Below are 25659 nucleotides of genomic sequence, written 5' to 3' on the forward strand. Positions count from 1 at the left end.
GGCTGCGGTGGATCTTAGACTGCTTAGGATGAAAAACTACTCCTTTGGTATTTGTTAAAGTTTTCACAGCTATTCGTGCGGTGCAGCTTGCGTGCTCAGCAGAAAATCTTGCAGCTCCCAACAAGCCCCTGTGCAACCCTTAGTACATCAAGGGCTTGATGCATTCGAACTTTGGAATTTTGCAAGATCCATTGGGGGACAGAGGAGTTGCAACGATCGAATAATGGTCAGAACGAGCCACCTGCTCCAGCAAGTGCCATTTTTTTGGTTCTCCTGGTTCAAGTTAGAGTATTCTTACTTCATTGACGGGAATGTTGTGATATCAGTATAGACTTTCTGCCTCGGGTATCACATTGATTAAATGTTCTATCCCCTCGATATAGAAGCTCAGCTTTAACTTGAGTCTATAACTCAAACAGAGGGTATTTAATGACCATTGTAGCCCCCTGTAGCGTTGTCCTATGGTATTTTAGAACACTGGAAGATTGAGAGCCTCATGTAGAGAATCGGAATATCAGCTGGTTGTAAATAGTAAAATAAGCCCTGTGCCTTGAAAGTTCTATAGCTGTAATGGCTAGAACCCCAAATGCCACCATTTTGGATATCCACTATGCTGCGACACCTATGAAACGAGGTAGGTGGGCTGGCGCCAGGCCGTAAATTGTAGAAGTTTACAGTTTGGTGACAGGCCAGGTGAATACCCAGAGCCTTTGCCTCTTCTTGGCTTTGTAAGAGTCTGGGGCATCGCCCGACTGTTTTTCCAGCCATGGTCTGTTTTTACGTAAAAATTACAAAGTTGAGACCATATTGTGATAGCCTTTTAGCCTGCCCCAAGAGGCGATTTTCCTGCTCCCCTTTCTTGTGTTTGTCCAGTGCCTTCAACTTTAGTCTATCATGCTGAATTAAACTTTAGTTAGCTGCAGAGATTGCAGTGTCAGGTTTTAATTATCTATCACTGATCTGCTGAGAGCTTAGTCAGGTGGCAGAAAAAATGCTCTTGTGATATCTTCCTGTAACCCTTGGACAGCTTGGCATAGAGTTATAAAACTCTTTGTCTTGATATGTTATGTAGAGTCAAGATTGAAATAGTATTTGTAAGTGGCCCAAAGGTGTTGCAGATAAGTTCTGATCTAAAAAGGAAGGGCACAGGCAGAGTTTAATTTTTGAAACAACTGTCTACTGTTGATGGCCGTTCCTTTCTTCATTTGAGGATATGCTGTAAAACGGAATTATATACTGAAAAGTTCAATTCCTGTTCTAATCAATATTAGATACAAAACGTTTCTGGCAAGTATTCACTTCCCAGTGTAAAAAGTCTTCTGTACACAAAACATAAACTATATTTTGGATACTTCTGTAGTGCTGAGACACCTAAAGGTCTTTTAGCTTTGAAAAGCTGCATGAATTCAAGCTGGGTGGTAGTACAAGTTGTTCATGTGAACGCTTTCTTAGATAGCCAGGCATTCAGGGCTCTTCTGAAAGTGATAGGTTCCGTTATCTCCCGTATGTGCTGCAAGAGGTTTTTCACTAAGTCTGGACCCCTGTCGAAGTTCATCGTCTGCTTAGAATCTTACATGTGAACTGGGGAACAGTTAGGGGCATATCATCAAGCTGGTGATAAAAAATGATCGCCTAATTAGCAAGGTCACGCTAACGCGTGAAACCTTGCATTAGCGTCGGGATTCCTAACGCCCAGCTTTGCATCTCTAATGAGATGCAAAGTGGGCGTACCTGACCTGACATGACAGGAGAAATGTCGCTAAGCGACATTTCTCCTATCATCAAGGCCCACGCTATGAAGCATAGCAGCAGGAAAAGTAGCGATAACCCCTGTTATTGCTACTTTCCTTACGCCTGCTTCAGGACTGACTTAGCCATGGTATCCTATGTAAGGTGGATATCATGGCTAAGTTTGTGAGTCCCTATCAGCAAGCTAACGCCACACTTCGTGACATTATCGCTGGGTTTCCAGCGATAATCTCACGTTAGGCAGTTAGCGTTAGGATTTTTATCGTTTTTGAGATAAGCGTTGCTAATAGCACGTTATCTCAGCGATAATAATCCACGCTAGCCGGCGATAATTATCCTAGCGCTAAGTGCGCTTAGCGATAATTATCGCCGGTTGTTGCTGATATGCCCCTTAGTTTGTTTGGGGAAACTAATCAAAGATGTTGCCGTACATTTGATCTGTGGTGCAACTGTTCAAAATTTAAAGGTAGCTTGAATGCTACAACGTTTGTTTCCACGCTTGCAACCTTAGCAGGTCCCTTCTCGCTAGTGATCAGTGTCACTCTTTTGGCTGTTTGACAGATGCTAATCTGGACCAACTATTTGGATTAAAAATCATCTGTATGATCTTGTGGAACCTGCAGTTTTTTGAAGAATTTTCCAACTCTCCCTGTGGTACAGCATTGGGTCAGGAACAGGCAGGCTGAATTTGATTGGTTGCTGATTTAAAATATGTAAATTTATAAAGCAGTGTCTCACCAGGATCTATTGAGTAGGCTTTAATGTAAATAAAGGCGTATGCGTGTGCATCTGTGGAATATTATCTTGTGGAGTAAAAAATATGTTTATATTTATATGTTTTTATTTCCGTTGATGATGCCGAACCTTGTCTTACTGTAAGTAGGAAGGGTTTCCACCCTTTCTGTCTGTGTGAGCTATAAAGAATTTTGTTAAGACTATACTTTCAGGGATCATTTCTATAGTTTTTAACTGAGGAAATGTGTTTGAAAGTGTCTGGTCTTCGCTAACCACGAGGAAGAATTGTAGTTTTCTCTTTTGGGCGTGAAGTGAGTGAACAGTGTTGCATTCATGTAGCTGCTGTTTGCTATTGATGATCGTTCCTGTTCCTTTCAGGAGGATTGGAGAAAGAGAACACAAACTGAGTGGTTAGCTTTTATTTTTGGGTGTAAGAAAGTCTATCAGTTTCTAATTTCTTGTTTAGTTTGTCATTTCTTTTTTGATTTCTTTGGTTTCTTGTAACTTAACTGTTGAGTATATGAATACTTATTAGAAGCTGTTGAGCTTTCTTGGACTTGTGGTTTTTGCAAGAGGTTCTCTTTGAAAGGCACCTCTCACCATCAGTTGATAATTTGGTATGTTATTTATAAAAAAAGCTTTGTTTTTCGAACATGGATAGTAAAGAGTACATTTTAAATGGACTGTGCGTATGAGCTATTTGTAGAGCCTAGACTTCTGCAAGGCAACTACTGCTACTCAAAAGATTTATCACTCTTTCGAATAGACTGTTTAAAGAAACCTGCTAATGCTAGTTAGGCCGTTTAGAGTAAGAGGAAGCGTAACACCCAGGCTTCTTACAACTTACAAGGCTGCGGTGGATCTTAGACTGCTAAGGATGAAAAACTACTCCTTTGGTATTTGTTAAAGTTTTCACAGGAATTCGTGCGGTGCAAAGCAGAAGTAAGGGACTGCGTCTGTTTACTTTTCATTATAAAAGCTTGCGTGCTCAGCACAAAATCTTGCAGCTCCCAACAAGCCCCTGTGCAACCCTTAGTACATCAAGGGCTTGATGCATTCGAACTTTGGAATTTTGCAAGATCCATTGGGGGACAGAGGAGTTGCAACGATCGAATAATGGTCAGAACGAGCCACCTGCTCCAGCAAGTGCCATTTTTTTGGTTCTCCTGGTTCAAGTTAGAGTATTCTTACTTCATTGACGGGAATGTTGTGATATCAGTATAGACTTTCTGCCTCGGGTATCACATTGATTAAATGTTCTATCCCCTCGATATAGAAGCTCAGCTTTAACTTGAGTCTATAACTCAAACAGAGGGTATTTAATGACCATTGTAGCCCCCTGTAGCGTTGTCCTATGTTATTTTAGAACACTGGAAGATTGAGAGCCTCATGTAGAGAATCGGAATATCAGCTGGTTGTAAATAGTAAAATAAGCCCTGTGCCTTGAAAGTTCTATAGCTGTAATGGCTACAACCCCAAATGCCACCATTTTGGATATCCACTTTGCTGCGACACCTATGAAACGAGGTAGGTGGGCTGGCGCCAGGCCGTAAATTGTAGAAGTTTACAGTTTGGTGACAGGCCAGGTGAATACCCAGAGCCTTTGCCTCTTCTTGGCTTTGTAAGAGTCTGGGGCATCGCCCGACTGCTTTTCCAGCCATGGTCTGTTTTTACGTAAAAATTACAAAGTTGAGACCATATTGTGATAGCCTTTTAGCCTGCCCCAAGAGGCGATTTTCCTGGTCCCCTTTCTTGTGTTTGTCCAGTGCCTTCAACTTTAGTCTATCATGCTGAATTAAACTTTAGTTAGCTGCATAGATTGCAGCGTCAGGTTTTAATTATCTATCACTGATCTGCTGAGAGCTTAGCCAGGTGGCAGAAAAAATGCTCTTGTGATATCTTCCTGTAACCCTTGGACAGCTTGGAATAGAGTTATAAAACTCTTTGTCTTGATATGTTATGTAGAATCAAGATTGAAATAGTATTTGTAAGTGGCCCAAAGGTGTTGCAGATAAGTTCTGATCTAAAAAGGAAGGGCACAGGCAGAGTTTAATTTTTGAAACAACTGTCTACTGTTGATGGCCGTTCCTTTCTTCATTTGAGGATATGCTGTAAAACGGAATTATATACTGAAAAGTTCAATTCCTGTTCTAATGAACATTAGATACAAAACGTTTCTGGCAAGTATTCACTTCCCAGTGTAAAAAGTCTTCTGTACACAAAACATAAACTATATTTTGGATACTTCTGTAGTGCTGAGACACCTAAAGGTCTTTTAGCTTTGAAAAGCTGCATGAATTCAAGCTGGGTGGTAGTACAAGTTGTTCATGTGAACGCTTTCTTAGATAGCCAGGCATTCAGGGCTCTTCTGAAAGTGATAGGTTCCGTTATCTCCCGTATGTGCTGCAAGAGGTTTTTCACTAAGTCTGGACCCCCGTCGAAGTTCATCGTCTGCTTAGAGTCTTACATGTGAACTGGGGAACAGTTAGGGGCATATCATCAAGCTGGTGATAAAAAATGATCGCCTAATTAGCAAGGTCACGCTAACGCGTGAAACCTTGCATTAGCGTCGGGATTCCTAACGCCCAGCTTTGCATCTCTAATGAGATGCAAAGTGGGCGTACCTGACCTGACATGACAGGAGAAATGTCGCTAAGCGACATTTCTCCTATCATCAAGGCCCACGCTATGAAGCATAGCGGCAGGAAAAGTAGCGATAACCCCTGTTATTGCTACTTTCCTTACGCCTGCTTCAGGACTGACTTAGCCATGGTATCCTATGTAAGGTGGATATCATGGCTAAGTTTGTGAGTCCCTATCAGCAAGCTAACGCCACACTTCGTGACATTATCGCTGGGTTTCCAGCGATAATCTCACGTTAGGCAGTTAGCGTTAGGATTTTTATCGTTTTTGAGATAAGCGTTGCTAATAGCACGTTATCTCAGCGATAATAATCCACGCTAGCCGGCGATAATTATCCTAGCGCTAAGTGCGCTTAGCGATAATTATCGCCGGTTGTTGCTGATATGCCCCTTAGTTTGTTTGGGGAAACTAATCAAAGATGTTGCGGTACATTTGATCTGTGGTGCAACTGTTCAAAATTTAAAGGTAGCTTGAATGCTACAACGTTTGTTTCCACGCTTGCAACCTTAGCAGGTCCCTTCTCGCTAGTGATCAGTGTCACTCTTTTGGCTGTTTGACAGATGCTAATCTGGAACAACTATTTGGATTAAAAATCATCTGTATGATCTTGTGGAACCTGCAGTTTTTTGAAGAATTTTCCAACTCTTCCTGTGGTACAGCATTGGGTCAGGAACAGGCAGGCTGAATTTGATTGGTTGCTGATTTAAAATATGTAAATTTATAAAGCAGTGTCTCACCAGGATCTATTGAGTAGGCTTTAATGTAAATAAAGGCGTATGCGTGTGCATCTGTGGAATATTATCTTGTGGAGTAAAAAATATGTTTATATTTATATGTTTTTATTTCCGTTGATGATGCCGAACCTTGTCTTACTGTAAGTAGGAAGGGTTTCCACCCTTTCTGTCTGTGTGAGCTATAAAGAATTTTGTTAAGACTATACTTTCAGGGATCATTTCTATAGTTTTTAACTGAGGAAATGTCTTTGAAAGTGTCTGGTCTTCGCTAACCACGAGGAAGAATTGTAGTTTTCTCTTTTGGGCGTGAAGTGAGTGAACAGTGTTGCATTCATGTAGCTGCTGTTTGCTATTGATGATCGTTCCTGTTCCTTTCAGGAGGATTGGAGAAAGAGAACACAAACTGAGTGGTTAGCTTTTATTTTTGGGTGTAAGAAAGTCTATCAGTTTCTAATTTCTTGTTTAGTTTGTCATTTCTTTTTTGATTTCTTTGGTTTCTTGTAACTTAACTGTTAAGTATATGAATACTTATTAGAAGCTGTTGAGCTTTCTTGGACTTGTGGTTTTTGCAAGAGGTTCTCTTTGAAAGGCACCTCTCACCATCAGTTGATAATTTGGTATGTTATTTATAAAAAAAGCTTTGTTTTTCGAACATGGATAGTAAAGAGTACATTTTAAATGGACTGTGCGTATGAGCTATTTGTAGAGCCTAGACTTCTTCAAGGCAACTACTGCTACTCAAAAGATTTATCACTCTTTCGAATAGACTGTTTAAAGAAACCTGCTAATGCTAGTTAGGCCGTTTAGAGTAAGAGGAAGCGTAACACCCTGGCTTCTTACAACTTACAAGGCTGCGGTGGATCTTAGACTGCTTAGGATGAAAAATTACTCCTTTGGTATTTGTTAAAGTTTTCACAGCTATTCGTGCGGTGCAGCTTGCGTGCTCAGCAGAAAATCTTGCAGCTCCCAACAAGCCCCTGTGCAACCCTTAGTACATCAAGGGCTTGATGCATTCGAACTTTGGAATTTTGCAAGATCCATTGGGGGACAGAGGAGTTGCAACGATCGAATAATGGTCAGAACGAGCCACCTGCTCCAGCAAGTGCCATTTTTTTGGTTCTCCTGGTTCAAGTTAGAGTATTCTTACTTCATTGACGGGAATGTTGTGATATCAGTATAGACTTTCTGCCTCGGGTATCACATTGATTAAATGTTCTATCCCCTCGATATAGAAGCTCAGCTTTAACTTGAGTCTATAACTCAAACAGAGGGTATTTAATGACCATTGTAGCCCCCTGTAGTGTTGTCCTATGGTATTTTAGAACACTGGAAGATTGAGAGCCTCATGTAGAGAATCGGAATATCAGCTGGTTGTAAATAGTAAAATAAGCCCTGTGCCTTGAAAGTTCTATAGCTGTAATGGCTAGAACCCCAAATGCCACCATTTTGGATATCCACTATGCTGCGACACCTATGAAACGAGGTAGGTGGGCTGGCGCCAGGCCGTAAATTGTAGAAGTTTACAGTTTGGTGACAGGCCAGGTGAATACCCAGAGCCTTTGCCTCTTCTTGGCTTTGTAAGAGTCTGGGGCATCGCCCGACTGTTTTTCCAGCCATGGTCTGTTTTTACGTAAAAATTACAAAGTTGAGACCATATTGTGATAGCCTTTTAGCCTGCCCCAAGAGGCGATTTTCCTGGTCCCCTTTCTTGTGTTTGTCCAGTGCCTTCAACTTTAGTCTATCATGCTGAATTAAACTTTAGTTAGCTGCATAGATTGCAGCGTCAGGTTTTAATTATCTATCACTGATCTGCTGAGAGCTTAGCCAGGTGGCAGAAAAAATGCTCTTGTGATATCTTCCTGTAACCCTTGGACAGCTTGGCATAGAGTTATAAAACTCTTTGTCTTGATATGTTATATAGAATCAAGATTGAAATAGTATTTGTAAGTGGCCCAAAGGTGTTGCAGATAAGTTCTGATCTAAAAAGGAAGGGCACAGGCAGAGTTTAATTTTTGAAACAACTGTCTACTGTTGATGGCCGTTCCTTTCTTCATTTGAGGATATGCTGTAAAACGGAATTATATACTGAAAAGTTCAATTCCTGTTCTAATCAATATTAGATACAAAACGTTTCTGGCAAGTATTCACTTCCCAGTGTAAAAAGTCTTCTGTACACAAAACATAAACTATATTTTGGATACTTCTGTAGTGCTGAGACACCTAAAGGTCTTTTAGCTTTGAAAAGCTGCATGAATTCAAGCTGGGTGGTAGTACAAGTTGTTCATGTGAACGCTTTCTTAGATAGCCAGGCATTCAGGGCTCTTCTGAAAGTGATAGGTTCCGTTATCTCCCGTATGTGCTGCAAGAGGTTTTTCACTAAGTCTGGACCCCCGTCGAAGTTCATCGTCTGCTTAGAGTCTTACATGTGAACTGGGGAACAGTTAGGGGCATATCATCAAGCTGGTGATAAAAAATGATCGCCTAATTAGCAAGGTCACGCTAACGCGTGAAACCTTGCATTAGCGTCGGGATTCCTAACGCCCAGCTTTGCATCTCTAATGAGATGCAAAGTGGGCTTACCTGACCTGACATGACAGGAGAAATGTCGCTAAGCGACATTTCTCCTATCATCAAGGCCCACGCTATGAAGCATAGCGGCAGGAAAAGTAGCGATAACCCCTGTTATTGCTACTTTCCTTACGCCTGCTTCAGGACTGACTTAGCCATGGTATCCTATGTAAGGTGGATATCATGGCTAAGTTTGTGAGTCCCTATCAGCAAGCTAACGCCACACTTCGTGACATTATCGCTGGGTTTCCAGCGATTATCTCAAGTTAGGCAGTTAGCGTTAGGATTTTTATCGTTTTTGAGATAAGCGTTGCTAATAGCACGTTATCTCAGCGATAATAATCCACGCTAGCCGGCGATAATTATCCTAGCGCTAAGTGCGCTTAGCGATAATTATCGCCGGTTGTTGCTGATATTGCCCCTTAGTTTGTTTGGGGAAACTAATCAAAGATGTTGCCGTACATTTGATCTGTGGTGCAACTGTTCAAAATTTAAAGGTAGCTTGAATGCTACAACGTTTGTTTCCACGCTTGCAACCTTAGCAGGTCCCTTCTCGCTAGTGATCAGTGTCACTCTTTTGGCTGTTTGACAGATGCTAATCTGGACCAACTATTTGGATTAAAAATCATCTGTATGATCTTGTGGAACCTGCAGTTTTTTGAAGAATTTTCCAACTCTCCCTGTGGTACAGCATTGGGTCAGGAACAGGCAGGCTGAATTTGATTGGTTGCTGATTTAAAATATGCAAATTTATAAAGCAGTGTCTCACCAGGATCTATTGAGTAGGCTTTAATGTAAATAAAGGCGTATGCGTGTGCATCTGTGGAATATTATCTTGTGGAGTAAAAAATATGTTTATATTTATATGTTTTTATTTCCGTTGATGATGCCGAACCTTGTCTTACTGTAAGTAGGAAGGGTTTCCACCCTTTCTGTCTGTGTGAGCTATAAAGAATTTTATTAAGACTATACTTTCAGGGATCATTTCTATAGTGTTTAACTGAGGAAATGTGTTTGAAAGTGTCTGGTCTTTGCTAACCACGAGGAAGAATTGTAGTTTTCTCTTTTGGGCGTGAAGTGAGTGAACAGTGTTGCATTCATGTAGCTGCTGTTTGCTATTGATGATCGTTCCTGTTCCTTTCAGGAGGATTGGAGAAAGAGAAAACAAACTGAGTGGTTAGCTTTTATTTTTGGGTGTAAGAAAGTCTATCAGTTTCTAATTTCTTGTTTAGTTTGTCATTTCTTTTTTGATTTCTTTGGTTTCTTGTAACTTAACTGTTGAGTATATGAATACTTATTAGAAGCTGTTGAGCTTTCTTGGACTTGTGGTTTTTGCAAGAGGTTCTCTTTGAAAGGCACCTCTCACCATCAGTTGATAATTTGGTATGTTATTTATAAAAAAAGCTTTGTTTTTCGAACATGGATAGTAAAGAGTACATTTTAAATGGACTGTGCGTATGAGCTATTTGTAGAGCCTAGACTTCTGCAAGGCAACTACTGCTACTCAAAAGATTTATCACTCTTTCGAATAGACTGTTTAAAGAAACCTGCTAATGCTAGTTAGGCCGTTTAGAGTAAGAGGAAGCGTAACACCCTGGCTTCTTACAACTTACAAGGCTGCGGTGGATCTTAGACTGCTTAGGATGAAAAACTACTCCTTTGGTATTTGTTAAAGTTTTCACAGCTATTCGTGCGGTGCAAAGCAGAAGTAAGGGACTGCGTCTGTTTACTTTTCATTATAAAAGCTTGCGTGCTCAGCAGAAAATCTTGCAGCTCCCAACAAGCCCCTGTGCAACCCTTAGTACATCAAGGGCTTGATGCATTCGAACTTTGGAATTTTGCAAGATCCATTGGGGGACAGAGGAGTTGCAACGATCGAATAATGGTCAGAACGAGCCACCTGCTCCAGCAAGTGCCATTTTTTTGGTTCTCCTGGTTCAAGTTAGAGTATTCTTACTTCATTGACGGGAATGTTGTGATATCAGTATAGACTTTCTGCCTCGGGTATCACATTGATTAAATGTTCTATCCCCTCGATATAGAAGCTCAGCTTTAACTTGAGTCTATAACTCAAACAGAGGGTATTTAATGACCATTGTAGCCCCCTTTAGCGTTGTCCTATGGTATTTTAGAACACTGGAAGATTGAGAGCCTCATGTAGAGAATCGGAATATCAGCTGGTTGTAAATGGTAAAATAAGCCCTGTGCCTTGAAAGTTCTATAGCTGTAATGGCTAGAACCCCAAATGCCACCATTTTGGATATCCACTATGCTGCGACACCTATGAAACGAGGTAGGTGGGCTGGCGCCAGGCCGTAAATTGTAGAAGTTTACAGTTTGGTGACAGGCCAGGTGAATACCCAGAGCCTTTGCCTCTTCTTGGCTTTGTAAGAGTCTGGGGCATCGCCCGACTGCTTTTCCAGCCATGGTCTGTTTTTACGTAAAAATTACAAAGTTGAGACCATATTGTGATAGCCTTTTAGCCTGCCCCAAGAGGCGATTTTCCTGGTCCCCTTTCTTGTGTTTGTCCAGTGCCTTCAACTTTAGTCTATCATGCTGAATTAAACTTTAGTTAGCTGCATAGATTGCAGCGTCAGGTTTTAATTATCTATCACTGATCTGCTGAGAGCTTAGCCAGGTGGCAGAAAAAATGCTCTTGTGATATCTTCCTGTAACCCTTGGACAGCTTGGCATAGAGTTATAAAACTCTTTGTCTTGATATGTTATGTAGAGTCAAGATTGAAATAGTATTTGTAAGTGGCCCAAAGGTGTTGCAGATAAGTTCTGATCTAAAAAGGAAGGGCACAGGCAGAGTTTAATTTTTGAAACAACTGTCTACTGTTGATGGCCGTTCCTTTCTTCATTTCAGGATATGCTGTAAAACGGAATTATATACTGAAAAGTTCAATTCCTGTTCTAATCAATATTAGATACAAAACGTTTCTGGCAAGTATTCACTTCCCAGTGTAAAAAGTCTTCTGTACACAAAACATAAACTATATTTTGGATACTTCTGTAGTGCTGAGACACCTAAAGGTCTTTTAGCTTTGAAAAGCTGCATGAATTCAAGCTGGGTGGTAGTACAAGTTGTTCATGTGAACGCTTTCTTAGATAGCCAGGCATTCAGGGCTCTTCTGAAAGTGATAGGTTCCGTTATCTCCCGTATGTGCTGCAAGAGGTTTTTCACTAAGTCTGGACCCCCGTCGAAGTTCATCGTCAGCTTAGAGTCTTACATGTGAACTGGGGAACAGTTAGGGGCATATCAGCAAGCTGGTGATAAAAAATGATCGCCTAATTAGCAAGGTCACGCTAACGCGTGAAACCTTGCATTAGCGTCGGGATTCCTAACGCCCAGCTTTGCATCTCTAATGAGATGCAAAGTGGGCGTACCTGACCTGACCTGACAGGAGAAATGTCGCTAAGCGACATTTCTCCTATCATCAAGGCCCACGCTATGAAGCATAGCGGCAGGAAAAGTAGCGATAACCCCTGTTATTGCTACTTTCCTTACGCCTGCTTCAGGACTGACTTAGCCATGGTATCCTATGTAAGGTGGATATCATGGCTAAGTTTGTGAGTCCCTATCAGCAAGCTAACGCCACACTTCGTGACATTATCGCTGGGTTTCCAGCGATTATCTCACGTTAGGCAGTTAGCGTTAGGATTTTTATCGTTTTTGAGATAAGCGTTGCTAATAGCACGTTATCTCAGCGATAATAATCCACGCTAGCCGGCGATAATTATCCTAGCGCTAAGTGCGCTTAGCGATAATTATCGCCGGTTGTTGCTGATATGCCCCTTAGTTTGTTTGGGGAAACTAATCAAAGATGTTGCCGTACATTTGATCTGTGGTGCAACTGTTCAAAATTTAAAGGTAGCTTGAATGCTACAACGTTTGTTTCCACGCTTGCAACCTTAGCAGGTCCCTTCTCGCTAGTGATCAGTGTCACTCTTTTGGCTGTTTGACAGATGCTAATCTGGACCAACTATTTGGATTAAAAATCATCTGTATGATCTTGTGGAACCTGCAGTTTTTTGAAGAATTTTCCAACTCTCCCTGTGGTACAGCATTGGGTCAGGAACAGGCAGGCTGAATTTGATTGGTTGCTGATTTAAAATATGTAAATTTATAAAGCAGTGTCTCACCAGGATCTATTGAGTAGGCTTTAATGTAAATAAAGGCGTATGCGTGTGCATCTGTGGAATATTATCTTGTGGAGTAAAAAATATGTTTATATTTATATGTTTTTATTTCCGTTGATGATGCCGAACCTTGTCTTACTGTAAGTAGGAAGGGTTTCCACCCTTTCTGTCTGTGTGAGCTATAAAGAATTTTGTTAAGACTATACTTTCAGGGATCATTTCTATAGTTTTTAACTGAGGAAATGTGTTTGAAAGTGTCTGGTCTTCGCTAACCACGAGGAAGAATTGTAGTTTTCTCTTTTGGGCGTGAAGTGAGTGAACAGTGTTGCATTCATGTAGCTGCTGTTTGCTATTGATGATCGTTCCTGTTCCTTTCAGGAGGATTGGAGAAAGAGAACACAAACTGAGTGGTTAGCTTTTATTTTTGGGTGTAAGAAAGTCTATCAGTTTCTAATTTCTTGTTTAGTTTGTCATTTCTTTTTTGATTTCTTTGGTTTCTTGTAACTTAACTGTTAAGTATATGAATACTTATTAGAAGCTGTTGAGCTTTCTTGGACTTGTGGTTTTTGCAAGAGGTTCTCTTTGAAAGGCACCTCTCACCATCAGTTGATAATTTGGTATGTTATTTATAAAAAAAGCTTTGTTTTTCGAACATGGATAGTAAAGAGTACATTTTAAATGGACTGTGCGTATGAGCTATTTGTAGAGCCTAGACTTCTGCAAGGCAACTACTGCTACTCAAAAGATTTATCACTCTTTCGAATAGACTGTTTAAAGAAACCTGCTAATGCTAGTTAGGCCGTTTAGAGTAAGAGGAAGCGTAACACCCTGGCTTCTTACAACTTACAAGGCTGCGGTGGATCTTAGACTGCTTAGGATGAAAAACTACTCCTTTGGTATTTGTTAAAGTTTTCACAGCTATTCGTGCGGTGCAAAGCAGAAGTAAGGGACTGCGTCTGTTTACTTTTCATTATAAAAGCTTGCGTGCTCAGCAGAAAATCTTGCAGCTCCCAACAAGCCCCTGTGCAACCCTTAGTACATCAAGGGCTTGATGCATTCGAACTTTGGAATTTTGCAAGATCCATTGGGGGACAGAGGAGTTGCAACGATCGAATAATGGTCAGAACGAGCCACCTGCTCCAGCAAGTGCCATTTTTTTGGTTCTCCTGGTTCAAGTTAGAGTATTCTTACTTCATTGACGGGAATGTTGTGATATCAGTATAGACTTTCTGCCTCGGGTATCACATTGATTAAATGTTCTATCCCCTCGATATAGAAGCTCAGCTTTAACTTGAGTCTATAACTCAAACAGAGGGTATTTAATGACCATTGTAGCCCCCTGTAGCGTTGTCCTATGGTATTTTAGAACACTGGAAGATTGAGAGCCTCATGTAGAGAATCGGAATATCAGCTGGTTGTAAATAGTAAAATAAGCCCTGTGCCTTGAAAGTTCTATAGCTGTAATGGCTAGAACCCCAAATGCCACCATTTTGGATATCCACTATGCTGCGACACCTATGAAACGAGGTAGGTGGGCTGGCGCCAGGCCGTAAATTGTAGAAGTTTACAGTTTGGTGACAGGCCAGGTGAATACCCAGAGCCTTTGCCTCTTCTTGGCTTTGTAAGAGTCTGGGGCATCGCCCGACTGTTTTTCCAGCCATGGTCTGTTTTTACGTAAAAATTACAAAGTTGAGACCATATTGTGATAGCCTTTTAGCCTGCCCCAAGAGGCGATTTTCCTGGTCCCCTTTCTTGTGTTTGTCCAGTGCCTTCAACTTTAGTCTATCATGCTGAATTAAACTTTAGTTAGCTGCAGAGATTGCAGTGTCAGGTTTTAATTATCTATCACTGATCTGCTGAGAGCTTAGCCAGGTGGCAGAAAAAATGCTCTTGTGATATCTTCCTGTAACCCTTGGACAGCTTGGCATAGAGTTATAAAACTCTTTGTCTTGATATGTTATGTAGAGTCAAGATTGAAATAGTATTTGTAAGTGGCCCAAAGGTGTTGCAGATAAGTTCTGATCTAAAAAGGAAGGGCACAGGCAGAGTTTAATTTTTGAAACAACTGTCTACTGTTGATGGCCGTTCCTTTCTTCATTTCAGGATATGCTGTAAAACGGAATTATATACTGAAAAGTTCAATTCCTGTTCTAATCAATATTAGATACAAAACGTTTCTGGCAAGTATTCACTTCCCAGTGTAAAAAGTCTTCTGTACACAAAACATAAACTATATTTTGGATACTTCTGTAGTGCTGAGACACCTAAAGGTCTTTTAGCTTTGAAAAGCTGCATGAATTCAAGCTGGGTGGTAGTACAAGTTGTTCATTTGAACGCTTTCTTAGATAGCCAGGCATTCAGGGCTCTTCTGAAAGTGATAGGTTCCGTTATCTCCCGTATGTGCTGCAAGAGGTTTTTCACTAAGTCTGGACCCCCGTCGAAGTTCATCGTCAGCTTAGAGTCTTACATGTGAACTGGGGAACAGTTAGGGGCATATCAGCAAGCTGGTGATAAAAAATGATCGCCTAATTAGCAAGGTCACGCTAACGCGTGAAACCTTGCATTAGCGTCGGGATTCCTAACGCCCAGCTTTGCATCTCTAATGAGATGCAAAGTGGGCGTACCTGACCTGACATGACAGGAGAAATGTCGCTAAGCGACATTTCTCCTATCATCAAGGCCCACGCTATGAAGCATAGCGGCAGGAAAAGTAGCGATAACCCCTGTTATTGCTACTTTCCTTACGCCTGCTTCAGGACTGACTTAGCCATGGTATCCTATGTAAGGTGGATATCATGGCTAAGTTTGTGAGTCCCTATCAGCAAGCTAACGCCACACTTCGTGACATTATCGCTGGGTTTCCAGCGATTATCTCACGTTAGGCAGTTAGCGTTAGGATTTTTATCGTTTTTGAGATAAGCGTTGCTAATAGCACGTTATCTCAGCGATAATAATCCACGCTAGCCGGCGATAATTATCCTAGCGCTAAGTGCGCTTAGCGATAATTATCGCCGGTTGTTGCTGATATGCCCCTTAGTTTGTTTGGGGAAACTAATCAAAGATGTTGCCGTACATTTGATCTGTGGTGCAACTGTTCAAAATTTAAAGGTAGCTTGAATGCTACAACGTTTGTTTCCACGCTTGCAACCTTAGCAGGTCCCTTCTCGCTAGTGATCAGTGTCACTCTTTTGGCTGTTTGACAGATGCTAATCTGGACCAACTATTTGGATTAAAAATCATCTGTATGATCTTGTGGAACCTGCAGTTTTTTGAAGAATTTTCCAACTCTCCCTGTGGTACAGCATTGGGTCAGGAACAGGCAGGCTGAATTTGATTGGTTGCTGATTTAAAATATGTAAATTTATAAAGCAGTGTCTCACCAGGATCTATTGAGTAGGCTTTAATGTAAATAAAGGCGTATCCGTGTGCATCTGTGGAATATTATCTTGTGGAGTAAAAAATATGTTTATATTTATATGTTTTTATTTCCGTTGATGATGCCGAACCTTGTCTTACTGTAAGTAGGAAGGGTTTCCACCCTTTCTGTCTGTGTGAGCTATAAGGAATTTTGTTATGACTATACTTTCAGGGATCATTTCTATAGTTTTTAACTGAGGAAATGTGTTTGAAAGTGTCTGGTCTTCGCTAACCACGAGGAAGAATTGTAGTTTTCTCTTTTGGGCGTGAAGTGAGTGAACAGTGTTGCATTCATGTAGCTGCTGTTTGCTATTGATGATCGTTCCTGTTCCTTTCAGGAGGATTGGAGAAAGAGAACACAAACTGAGTGGTTAGCTTTTATTTTTGGGTGTAAGAAAGTCTATCAGTTTCTAATTTCTTGTTTAGTTTGTCATTTCTTTTTTGATTTCTTTGGTTTCTTGTAACTTAACTGTTAAGTATATGAATACTTATTAGAAGCTGTTGAGCTTTCTTGGACTTGTGGTTTTTGCAAGAGGTTCTCTTTGAAAGGCACCTCTCACCATCAGTTGATAATTTGGTATGTTATTTATAAAAAAAGCTTTGTTTTTCGAACATGGATAGTAAAGAGTACATTTTAAATGGACTGTGCGTATGAGCTATTTGTAGAGCCTAGACTTCTTCAAGGCAACTACTGCTACTCAAAAGATTTATCACTCTTTCGAATAGACTGTTTAAAGAAACCTGCTAATGCTAGTTAGGCCGTTTAGAGTAAGAGGAAGCGTAACACCCTGGCTTCTTACAACTTACAAGGCTGCGGTGGATCTTAGACTGCTTAGGATGAAAAATTACTCCTTTGGTATTTGTTAAAGTTTTCACAGCTATTCGTGCGGTGCAGCTTGCGTGCTCAGCAGAAAATCTTGCAGCTCCCAACAAGCCCCTGTGCAACCCTTAGTACATCAAGGGCTTGATGCATTCGAACTTTGGAATTTTGCAAGATCCATTGGGGGACAGAGGAGTTGCAACGATCGAATAATGGTCAGAACGAGCCACCTGCTCCAGCAAGTGCCATTTTTTTGGTTCTCCTGGTTCAAGTTAGAGTATTCTTACTTCATTGACGGGAATGTTGTGATATCAGTATAGACTTTCTGCCTCGGGTATCACATTGATTAAATGTTCTATCCCCTCGATATAGAAGCTCAGCTTTAACTTGAGTCTATAACTCAAACAGAGGGTATTTAATGACCATTGTAGCCCCCTGTAGTGTTGTCCTATGGTATTTTAGAACACTGGAAGATTGAGAGCCTCATGTAGAGAATCGGAATATCAGCTGGTTGTAAATAGTAAAATAAGCCCTGTGCCTTGAAAGTTCTATAGCTGTAATGGCTAGAACCCCAAATGCCACCATTTTGGATATCCACTATGCTGCGACACCTATGAAACGAGGTAGGTGGGCTGGCGCCAGGCCGTAAATTGTAGAAGTTTACAGTTTGGTGACAGGCCAGGTGAATACCCAGAGCCTTTGCCTCTTCTTGGCTTTGTAAGAGTCTGGGGCATCGCCCGACTGTTTTTCCAGCCATGGTCTGTTTTTACGTAAAAATTACAAAGTTGAGACCATATTGTGATAGCCTTTTAGCCTGCCCCAAGAGGCGATTTTCCTGGTCCCCTTTCTTGTGTTTGTCCAGTGCCTTCAACTTTAGTCTATCATGCTGAATTAAACTTTAGTTAGCTGCATAGATTGCAGCGTCAGGTTTTAATTATCTATCACTGATCTGCTGAGAGCTTAGCCAGGTGGCAGAAAAAATGCTCTTGTGATATCTTCCTGTAACCCTTGGACAGCTTGGCATAGAGTTATAAAACTCTTTGTCTTGATATGTTATATAGAATCAAGATTGAAATAGTATTTGTAAGTGGCCCAAAGGTGTTGCAGATAAGTTCTGATCTAAAAAGGAAGGGCACAGGCAGAGTTTAATTTTTGAAACAACTGTCTACTGTTGATGGCCGTTCCTTTCTTCATTTGAGGATATGCTGTAAAACGGAATTATATACTGAAAAGTTCAATTCCTGTTCTAATCAATATTAGATACAAAACGTTTCTGGCAAGTATTCACTTCCCAGTGTAAAAAGTCTTCTGTACACAAAACATAAACTATATTTTGGATACTTCTGTAGTGCTGAGACACCTAAAGGTCTTTTAGCTTTGAAAAGCTGCATGAATTCAAGCTGGGTGGTAGTACAAGTTGTTCATGTGAACGCTTTCTTAGATAGCCAGGCATTCAGGGCTCTTCTGAAAGTGATAGGTTCCGTTATCTCCCGTATGTGCTGCAAGAGGTTTTTCACTAAGTCTGGACCCCCGTCGAAGTTCATCGTCTGCTTAGAGTCTTACATGTGAACTGGGGAACAGTTAGGGGCATATCATCAAGCTGGTGATAAAAAAAGATCGCCTAATTAGCAAGGTCACGCTAACGCGTGAAACCTTGCATTAGCGTCGGGATTCCTAACGCCCAGCTTTGCATCTCTAATGAGATGCAAAGTGGGCTTACCTGACCTGACATGACAGGAGAAATGTCGCTAAGCGACATTTCTCCTATCATCAAGGCCCACGCTATGAAGCATAGCGGCAGGAAAAGTAGCGATAACCCCTGTTATTGTTACTTTCCTTACACCTGCTTCAGGACTGACTTAGCCATGGTATCCTATGTAAGGTGGATATCATGGCTAAGTTTGTGAGTCCCTATCAGCAAGCTAACGCCACACTTCGTGACATTATCGCTGGGTTTCCAGCGATTATCTCAAGTTGGGCAGTTAGCGTTAGGATTTTTATCGTTTTTGAGATAAGCGTTGCTAATAGCACGTTATCTCAGCGATAATAATCCACGCTAGCCGGCGATAATTATCCTAGCGCTAAGTGCGCTTAGCGATAATTATCGCCGGTTGTTGCTGATATTGCCCCTTAGTTTGTTTGGGGAAACTAATCAAAGATGTTGCCGTACATTTGATCTGTGGTGCAACTGTTCAAAATTTAAAGGTAGCTTGAATGCTACAACGTTTGTTTCCACGCTTGCAACCTTAGCAGGTCCCTTCTCGCTAGTGATCAGTGTCACTCTTTTGGCTGTTTGACAGATGCTAATCTGGACCAACTATTTGGATTAAAAATCATCTGTATGATCTTGTGGAACCTGCAGTTTTTTGAAGAATTTTCCAACTCTCCCTGTGGTACAGCATTGGGTCAGGAACAGGCAGGCTGAATTTGATTGGTTGCTGATTTAAAATATGCAAATTTATAAAGCAGTGTCTCACCAGGATCTATTGAGTAGGCTTTAATGTAAATAAAGGCGTATGCGTGTGCATCTGTGGAATATTATCTTGTGGAGTAAAAAATATGTTTATATTTATATGTTTTTATTTCCGTTGATGATGCCGAACCTTGTCTTACTGTAAGTAGGAAGGGTTTCCACCCTTTCTGTCTGTGTGAGCTATAAAGAATTTTATTAAGACTATACTTTCAGGGATCATTTCTATAGTGTTTAACTGAGGAAATGTGTTTGAAAGTGTCTGGTCTTTGCTAACCACGAGGAAGAGTTGTAGTTTTCTCTTTTGGGCGTGAAGTGAGTGAACAGTGTTGCATTCATGTAGCTGCTGTTTGCTATTGATGATCGTTCCTGTTCCTTTCAGGAGGATTGGAGAAAGAGAAAACAAACTGAGTGGTTAGCTTTTATTTTTGGGTGTAAGAAAGTCTATCAGTTTCTAATTTCTTGTTTAGTTTGTCATTTCTTTTTTGATTTCTTTGGTTTCTTGTAACTTAACTGTTGAGTATATGAATACTTATTAGAAGCTGTTGAGCTTTCTTGGACTTGTGGTTTTTGCAAGAGGTTCTCTTTGAAAGGCACCTCTCACCATCAGTTGATAATTTGGTATGTTATTTATAAAAAAAGCTTTGTTTTTCGAACATGGATAGTAAAGAGTACATTTTAAATGGACTGTGCGTATGAGCTATTTGTAGAGCCTAGACTTCTGCAAGGCAACTACTGCTACTCAAAAGATTTATCACTCTTTCGAATAGACTGTTTAAAGAAACCTGCTAATGCTAGTTAGGCCGTTTAGAGTAAGAGGAAGCGTAACACCCTGGCTTCTTACAACTTACAAGGCTGCGGTGGATCTTAGACTGCTTAGGATGAAAAACTACTCCTTTGGTATTTGTTAAAGTTTTCACAGCTATTCGTGCGGTGCAAAGCAGAAGTAAGGGACTGCGTCTGTTTACTTTTCATTATAAAAGCTTGCGTGCTCAGCAGAAAATCTTGCAGCTCCCAACAAGCCCCTGTGCAACCCTTAGTACATCAAGGTCTTGATGCATTCGAACTTTGGAATTTTGCAAGATCCATTGGGGGACAGAGGAGTTGCAACGATCGAATAATGGTCAGAACGAGCCACCTGCTCCAGCAAGTGCCATTTTTTTGGTTCTCCTGGTTCAAGTTAGAGTATTCTTACTTCATTGACGGGAATGTTGTGATATCAGTATAGACTTTCTGCCTCGGGTATCACATTGATTAAATGTTCTATCCCCTCGATATAGAAGCTCAGCTTTAACTTGAGTCTATAACTCAAACAGAGGGTATTTAATGACCATTGTAGCCCCCTGTAGCGTTGTCCTATGGTATTTTAGAACACTGGAATATTGAGAGCCTCATGTAGAGAATCGGAATATCAGCTGGTTGTAAATAGTAAAATAAGCCCTGTGCCTTGAAAGTTCTATAGCTGTAATGGCTAGAACCCCAAATGCCACCATTTTGGATATCCACTATGCTGCGACACCTATGAAACGAGGTAGGTGGGCTGGCGCCAGGCCGTAAATTGTAGAAGTTTACAGTTTGGTGACAGGCCAGGTGAATACCCAGAGCCTTTGCCTCTTCTTGGCTTTGTAAGAGTCTGGGGCATCGCCCGACTGCTTTTCCAGCCATGGTCTGTTTTTACGTAAAAATTACAAAGTTGAGACCATATTGTGATAGCCTTTTAGCCTGCCCCAAGAGGCGATTTTCCTGGTCCCCTTTCTTGTGTTTGTCCAGTGCCTTCAACTTTAGTCTATCATGCTGAATTAAACTTTAGTTAGCTGCATAGATTGCAGCGTCAGGTTTTAATTATCTATCACTGATCTGCTGAGAGCTTAGCCAGGTGGCAGAAAAAATGCTCTTGTGATATCTTCCTGTAACCCTTGGACAGCTTGGCATAGAGTTATAAAACTCTTTGTCTTGATATGTTATGTAGAGTCAAGATTGAAATAGTATTTGTAAGTGGCCCAAAGGTGTTGCAGATAAGTTCTGATCTAAAAAGGAAGGGCACAGGCAGAGTTTAATTTTTGAAACAACTGTCTACTGTTGATGGCCGTTCCTTTCTTCATTTCAGGATATGCTGTAAAACGGAATTATATACTGAAAAGTTCAATTCCTGTTCTAATCAATATTAGATACAAAACGTTTCTGGCAAGTATTCACTTCCCAGTGTAAAAAGTCTTCTGTACACAAAACATAAACTATATTTTGGATACTTCTGTAGTGCTGAGACACCTAAAGGTCTTTTAGCTTTGAAAAGCTGCATGAATTCAAGCTGGGTGGTAGTACAAGTTGTTCATGTGAACGCTTTCTTAGATAGCCAGGCATTCAGGGCTCTTCTGAAAGTGATAGGTTCCGTTATCTCCCGTATGTGCTGCAAGAGGTTTTTCACTAAGTCTGGACCCCCGTCGAAGTTCATCGTCAGCTTAGAGTCTTACATGTGAACTGGGGAACAGTTAGAGGCATATCAGCAAGCTGGTGATAAAAAATGATCGCCTAATTAGCAAGGTCACGCTAACGCGTGAAACCTTGCATTAGCGTCGGGATTCCTAACGCCCAGCTTTGCATCTCTAATGAGATGCAAAGTGGGCGTACCTGACCTGACATGACAGGAGAAATGTCGCTAAGCGACATTTCTCCTATCATCAAGGCCCACGCTATGAAGCATAGCGGCAGGAAAAGTAGCGATAACCCCTGTTATTGCTACTTTCCTTACGCCTGCTTCAGGACTGACTTAGCCATGGTATCCTATGTAAGGTGGATATCATGGCTAAGTTTGTGAGTCCCTATCAGCAAGCTAACGCCACACTTCGTGACATTATCGCTGGGTTTCCAGCGATTATCTCACGTTAGGCAGTTAGCGTTAGGATTTTTATCGTTTTTGAGATAAGCGTTGCTAATAGCACGTTATCTCAGCGATAATAATCCACGCTAGCCGGCGATAATTATCCTAGCGCTAAGTGCGCTTAGCGATAATTATCGCCGGTTGTTGCTGATATGCCCCTTAGTTTGTTTGGGGAAACTAATCAAAGATGTTGCCGTACATTTGATCTGTGGTGCAACTGTTCAAAATTTAAAGGTAGCTTGAATGCTACAACGTTTGTTTCCACGCTTGCAACCTTAGCAGGTCCCTTCTCGCTAGTGATCAGTGTCACTCTTTTGGCTGTTTGACAGATGCTAATCTGGACCAACTATTTGGATTAAAAATCATCTGTATGATCTTGTGGAACCTGCAGTTTTTTGAAGAATTTTCCAACTCTCCCTGTGGTACAGCATTGGGTCAGGAACAGGCAGGCTGAATTTGATTGGTTGCTGATTTAAAATATGTAAATTTATAAAGCAGTGTCTCACCAGGATCTATTGAGTAGGCTTTAATGTAAATAAAGGCGTATGCGTGTGCATCTGTGGAATATTATCTTGTGGAGTAAAAAATATGTTTATATTTATATGTTTTTATTTCCGTTGATGATGCCGAACCTTGTCTTACTGTAAGTAGGAAGGGTTTCCACCCTTTCTGTCTGTGTGAGCTATAAAGAATTTTGTTAAGACTATACTTTTAGGGATCATTTCTATAGTTTTTAACTGAGGAAATGTGTTTGAAAGTGTCTGGTCTTCGCTAACCACGAGGAAGAATTGTAGTTTTCTCTTTTGGGCGTGAAGTGAGTGAACAGTGTTGCATTCATGTAGCTGCTGTTTGCTATTGATGATCGTTCCTGTTCCTTTCAGAAGGATTGGAGAAAGAGAACACAAACTGAGTGGTTAGCTTTTATTTTTGGGTGTAAGAAAGTCTATCAGTTTCTAATTTCTTGTTTAGTTTGTCATTTCTTTTTTGATTTCTTTGGTTTCTTGTAACTTAACTGTTAAGTATATGAATACTTATTAGAAGCTGTTGAGCTTTCTTGGACTTGTGGTTTTTGCAAGAGGTTCTCTTTGAAAGGCACCTCTCACCATCAGTTGATAATTTGGTATGTTATTTATAAAAAAAAGCTTTGTTTTTCGAACATGGATAGTAAAGAGTACATTTTAAATGGACTGTGCGTATGAGCTATTTGTAGAGCCTAGACTTCTGCAAGGCAACTACTGCTACTCAAAAGATTTATCACTCTTTCGAATAGACTGTTTAAAGAAACCTGCTAATGCTAGTTAGGCCGTTTAGAGTAAGAGGAAGCGTAACACCCTGGCTTCTTACAACTTACAAGGCTGCGGTGGATCTTAGACTGCTTAGGATGAAAAACTACTCCTTTGGTATTTGTTAAAGTTTTCACAGCTATTCGTGCGGTGCAGCTTGCGTGCTCAGCAGAAAATCTTGCAGCTCCCAACAAGCCCCTGTGCAACCCTTAGTACATCAAGGGCTTGATGCATTCGAACTTTGGAATTTTGCAAGATCCATTGGGGGACAGAGGAGTTGCAACGATCGAATAATGGTCAGAACGAGCCACCTGCTCCAGCAAGTGCCATTTTTTTGGTTCTCCTGGTTCAAGTTAGAGTATTCTTACTTCATTGACGGGAATGTTGTGATATCATTATAGACTTTCTGCCTCGGGTATCACATTGATTAAATGTTCTATCCCCTCGATATAGAAGCTCAGCTTTAACTTGAGTCTATAACTCAAACAGAGGGTATTTAATGACCATTGTAGCCCCCTGTAGCGTTGTCCTATGGTATTTTAGAACACTGGAAGATTGAGAGCCTCATGTAGAGAATCGGAATATCAGCTGGTTGTAAATAGTAAAATAAGCCCTGTGCCTTGAAAGTTCTATAGCTGTAATGGCTAGAACCCCAAATGCCACCATTTTGGATATCCACTATGCTGCGACACCTATGAAACGAGGTAGGTGGGCTGGCGCCAGGCCGTAAATTGTAGAAGTTTACAGTTTGGTGACAGGCCAGGTGAATACCCAGAGCCTTTGCCTCTTCTTGGCTTTGTAAGAGTCTGGGGCATCGCCCGACTGTTTTTCCAGCCATGGTCTGTTTTTACGTAAAAATTACAAAGTTGAGACCATATTGTGATAGCCTTTTAGCCTGCCCCAAGAGGCGATTTTCCTGCTCCCCTTTCTTGTGTTTGTCCAGTGCCTTCAACTTTAGTCTATCATGCTGAATTAAACTTTAGTTAGCTGCAGAGATTGCAGTGTCAGGTTTTAATTATCTATCACTGATCTGCTGAGAGCTTAGTCAGGTGGCAGAAAAAATGCTCTTGTGATATCTTCCTGTAACCCTTGGACAGCTTGGCATAGAGTTATAAAACTCTTTGTCTTGATATGTTATGTAGAGTCAAGATTGAAATAGTATTTGTAAGTGGCCCAAAGGTGTTGCAGATAAGTTCTGATCTAAAAAGGAAGGGCACAGGCAGAGTTTAATTTTTGAAACAACTGTCTACTGTTGATGGCCGTTCCTTTCTTCATTTGAGGATATGCTGTAAAACGGAATTATATACTGAAAAGTTCAATTCCTGTTCTAATCAATATTAGATACAAAACGTTTCTGGCAAGTATTCACTTCCCAGTGTAAAAAGTCTTCTGTACACAAAACATAAACTATATTTTGGATACTTCTGTAGTGCTGAGACACCTAAAGGTCTTTTAGCTTTGAAAAGCTGCATGAATTCAAGCTGGGTGGTAGTACAAGTTGTTCATGTGAACGCTTTCTTAGATAGCCAGGCATTCAGGGCTCTTCTGAAAGTGATAGGTTCCGTTATCTCCCGTATGTGCTGCAAGAGGTTTTTCACTAAGTCTGGACCCCTGTCGAAGTTCATCGTCTGCTTAGAGTCTTACATGTGAACTGGGGAACAGTTAGGGGCATATCATCAAGCTGGTGATAAAAAATGATCGCCTAATTAGCAAGGTCACGCTAACGCGTGAAACCTTGCATTAGCGTCGGGATTCCTAACGCCCAGCTTTGCATCTCTAATGAGATGCAAAGTGGGCGTACCTGACCTGACATGACAGGAGAAATGTCGCTAAGCGACATTTCTCCTATCATCAAGGCCCACGCTATGAAGCATAGCGGCAGGAAAAGTAGCGATAACCCCTGTTATTGCTACTTTCCTTACGCCTGCTTCAGGACTGACTTAGCCATGGTATCCTATGTAAGGTGGATATCATGGCTAAGTTTGTGAGTCCCTATCAGCAAGCTAACGCCACACTTCGTGACATTATCGCTGGGTTTCCAGCGATAATCTCACGTTAGGCAGTTAGCGTTAGGATTTTTATCGTTTTTGAGATAAGCGTTGCTAATAGCACGTTATCTCAGCGATAATAATCCACGCTAGCCGGCGATAATTATCCTAGCGCTAAGTGCGCTTAGCGATAATTATCGCCGGTTGTTGCTGATATGCCCCTTAGTTTGT

At 41.0% G+C, this 25659-nt stretch overlaps 7 non-coding genes across 7 annotated transcripts; all 7 read left to right on the plus strand.

Annotated features, from left to right (window-relative positions):
* The first annotated feature begins 2680 nt into the window (after positions 1-2680).
* LOC146858662 (small nucleolar RNA U3) lies at positions 2681-2896 on the plus strand. Its single transcript, XR_014980589.1, has one exon. It is a non-coding gene; the product is annotated as a small nucleolar RNA U3 (small nucleolar RNA).
* A 3161-nt stretch (positions 2897-6057) lies between these two features.
* Positions 6058-6273, plus strand: LOC146858663 (small nucleolar RNA U3). The gene has a single exon (XR_014980160.1). It is a non-coding gene; the product is annotated as a small nucleolar RNA U3 (small nucleolar RNA).
* A 3118-nt stretch (positions 6274-9391) lies between these two features.
* On the plus strand, positions 9392-9607 carry LOC146858664 (small nucleolar RNA U3). The gene has a single exon (XR_014980507.1). It is a non-coding gene; the product is annotated as a small nucleolar RNA U3 (small nucleolar RNA).
* A 3161-nt stretch (positions 9608-12768) lies between these two features.
* Positions 12769-12984, plus strand: LOC146858665 (small nucleolar RNA U3). Its single transcript, XR_014980590.1, has one exon. It is a non-coding gene; the product is annotated as a small nucleolar RNA U3 (small nucleolar RNA).
* Positions 12985-16145: 3161 nt separating this feature from the next.
* Positions 16146-16361, plus strand: LOC146858666 (small nucleolar RNA U3). The gene has a single exon (XR_014980172.1). It is a non-coding gene; the product is annotated as a small nucleolar RNA U3 (small nucleolar RNA).
* Positions 16362-19479: 3118 nt separating this feature from the next.
* LOC146858667 (small nucleolar RNA U3) lies at positions 19480-19695 on the plus strand. Its single transcript, XR_014980491.1, has one exon. It is a non-coding gene; the product is annotated as a small nucleolar RNA U3 (small nucleolar RNA).
* Positions 19696-22856: 3161 nt separating this feature from the next.
* LOC146858668 (small nucleolar RNA U3) lies at positions 22857-23072 on the plus strand. The gene has a single exon (XR_014980523.1). It is a non-coding gene; the product is annotated as a small nucleolar RNA U3 (small nucleolar RNA).
* Positions 23073-25659: the final 2587 nt, after the last annotated feature.

The sequence above is a fragment of the Triturus cristatus genome, chromosome 3_2 (assembly GCF_964204655.1).
Source record: "Triturus cristatus chromosome 3_2, aTriCri1.1, whole genome shotgun sequence".
In the NCBI taxonomy this organism is placed as follows: domain Eukaryota; kingdom Metazoa; phylum Chordata; class Amphibia; order Caudata; family Salamandridae; genus Triturus; species Triturus cristatus.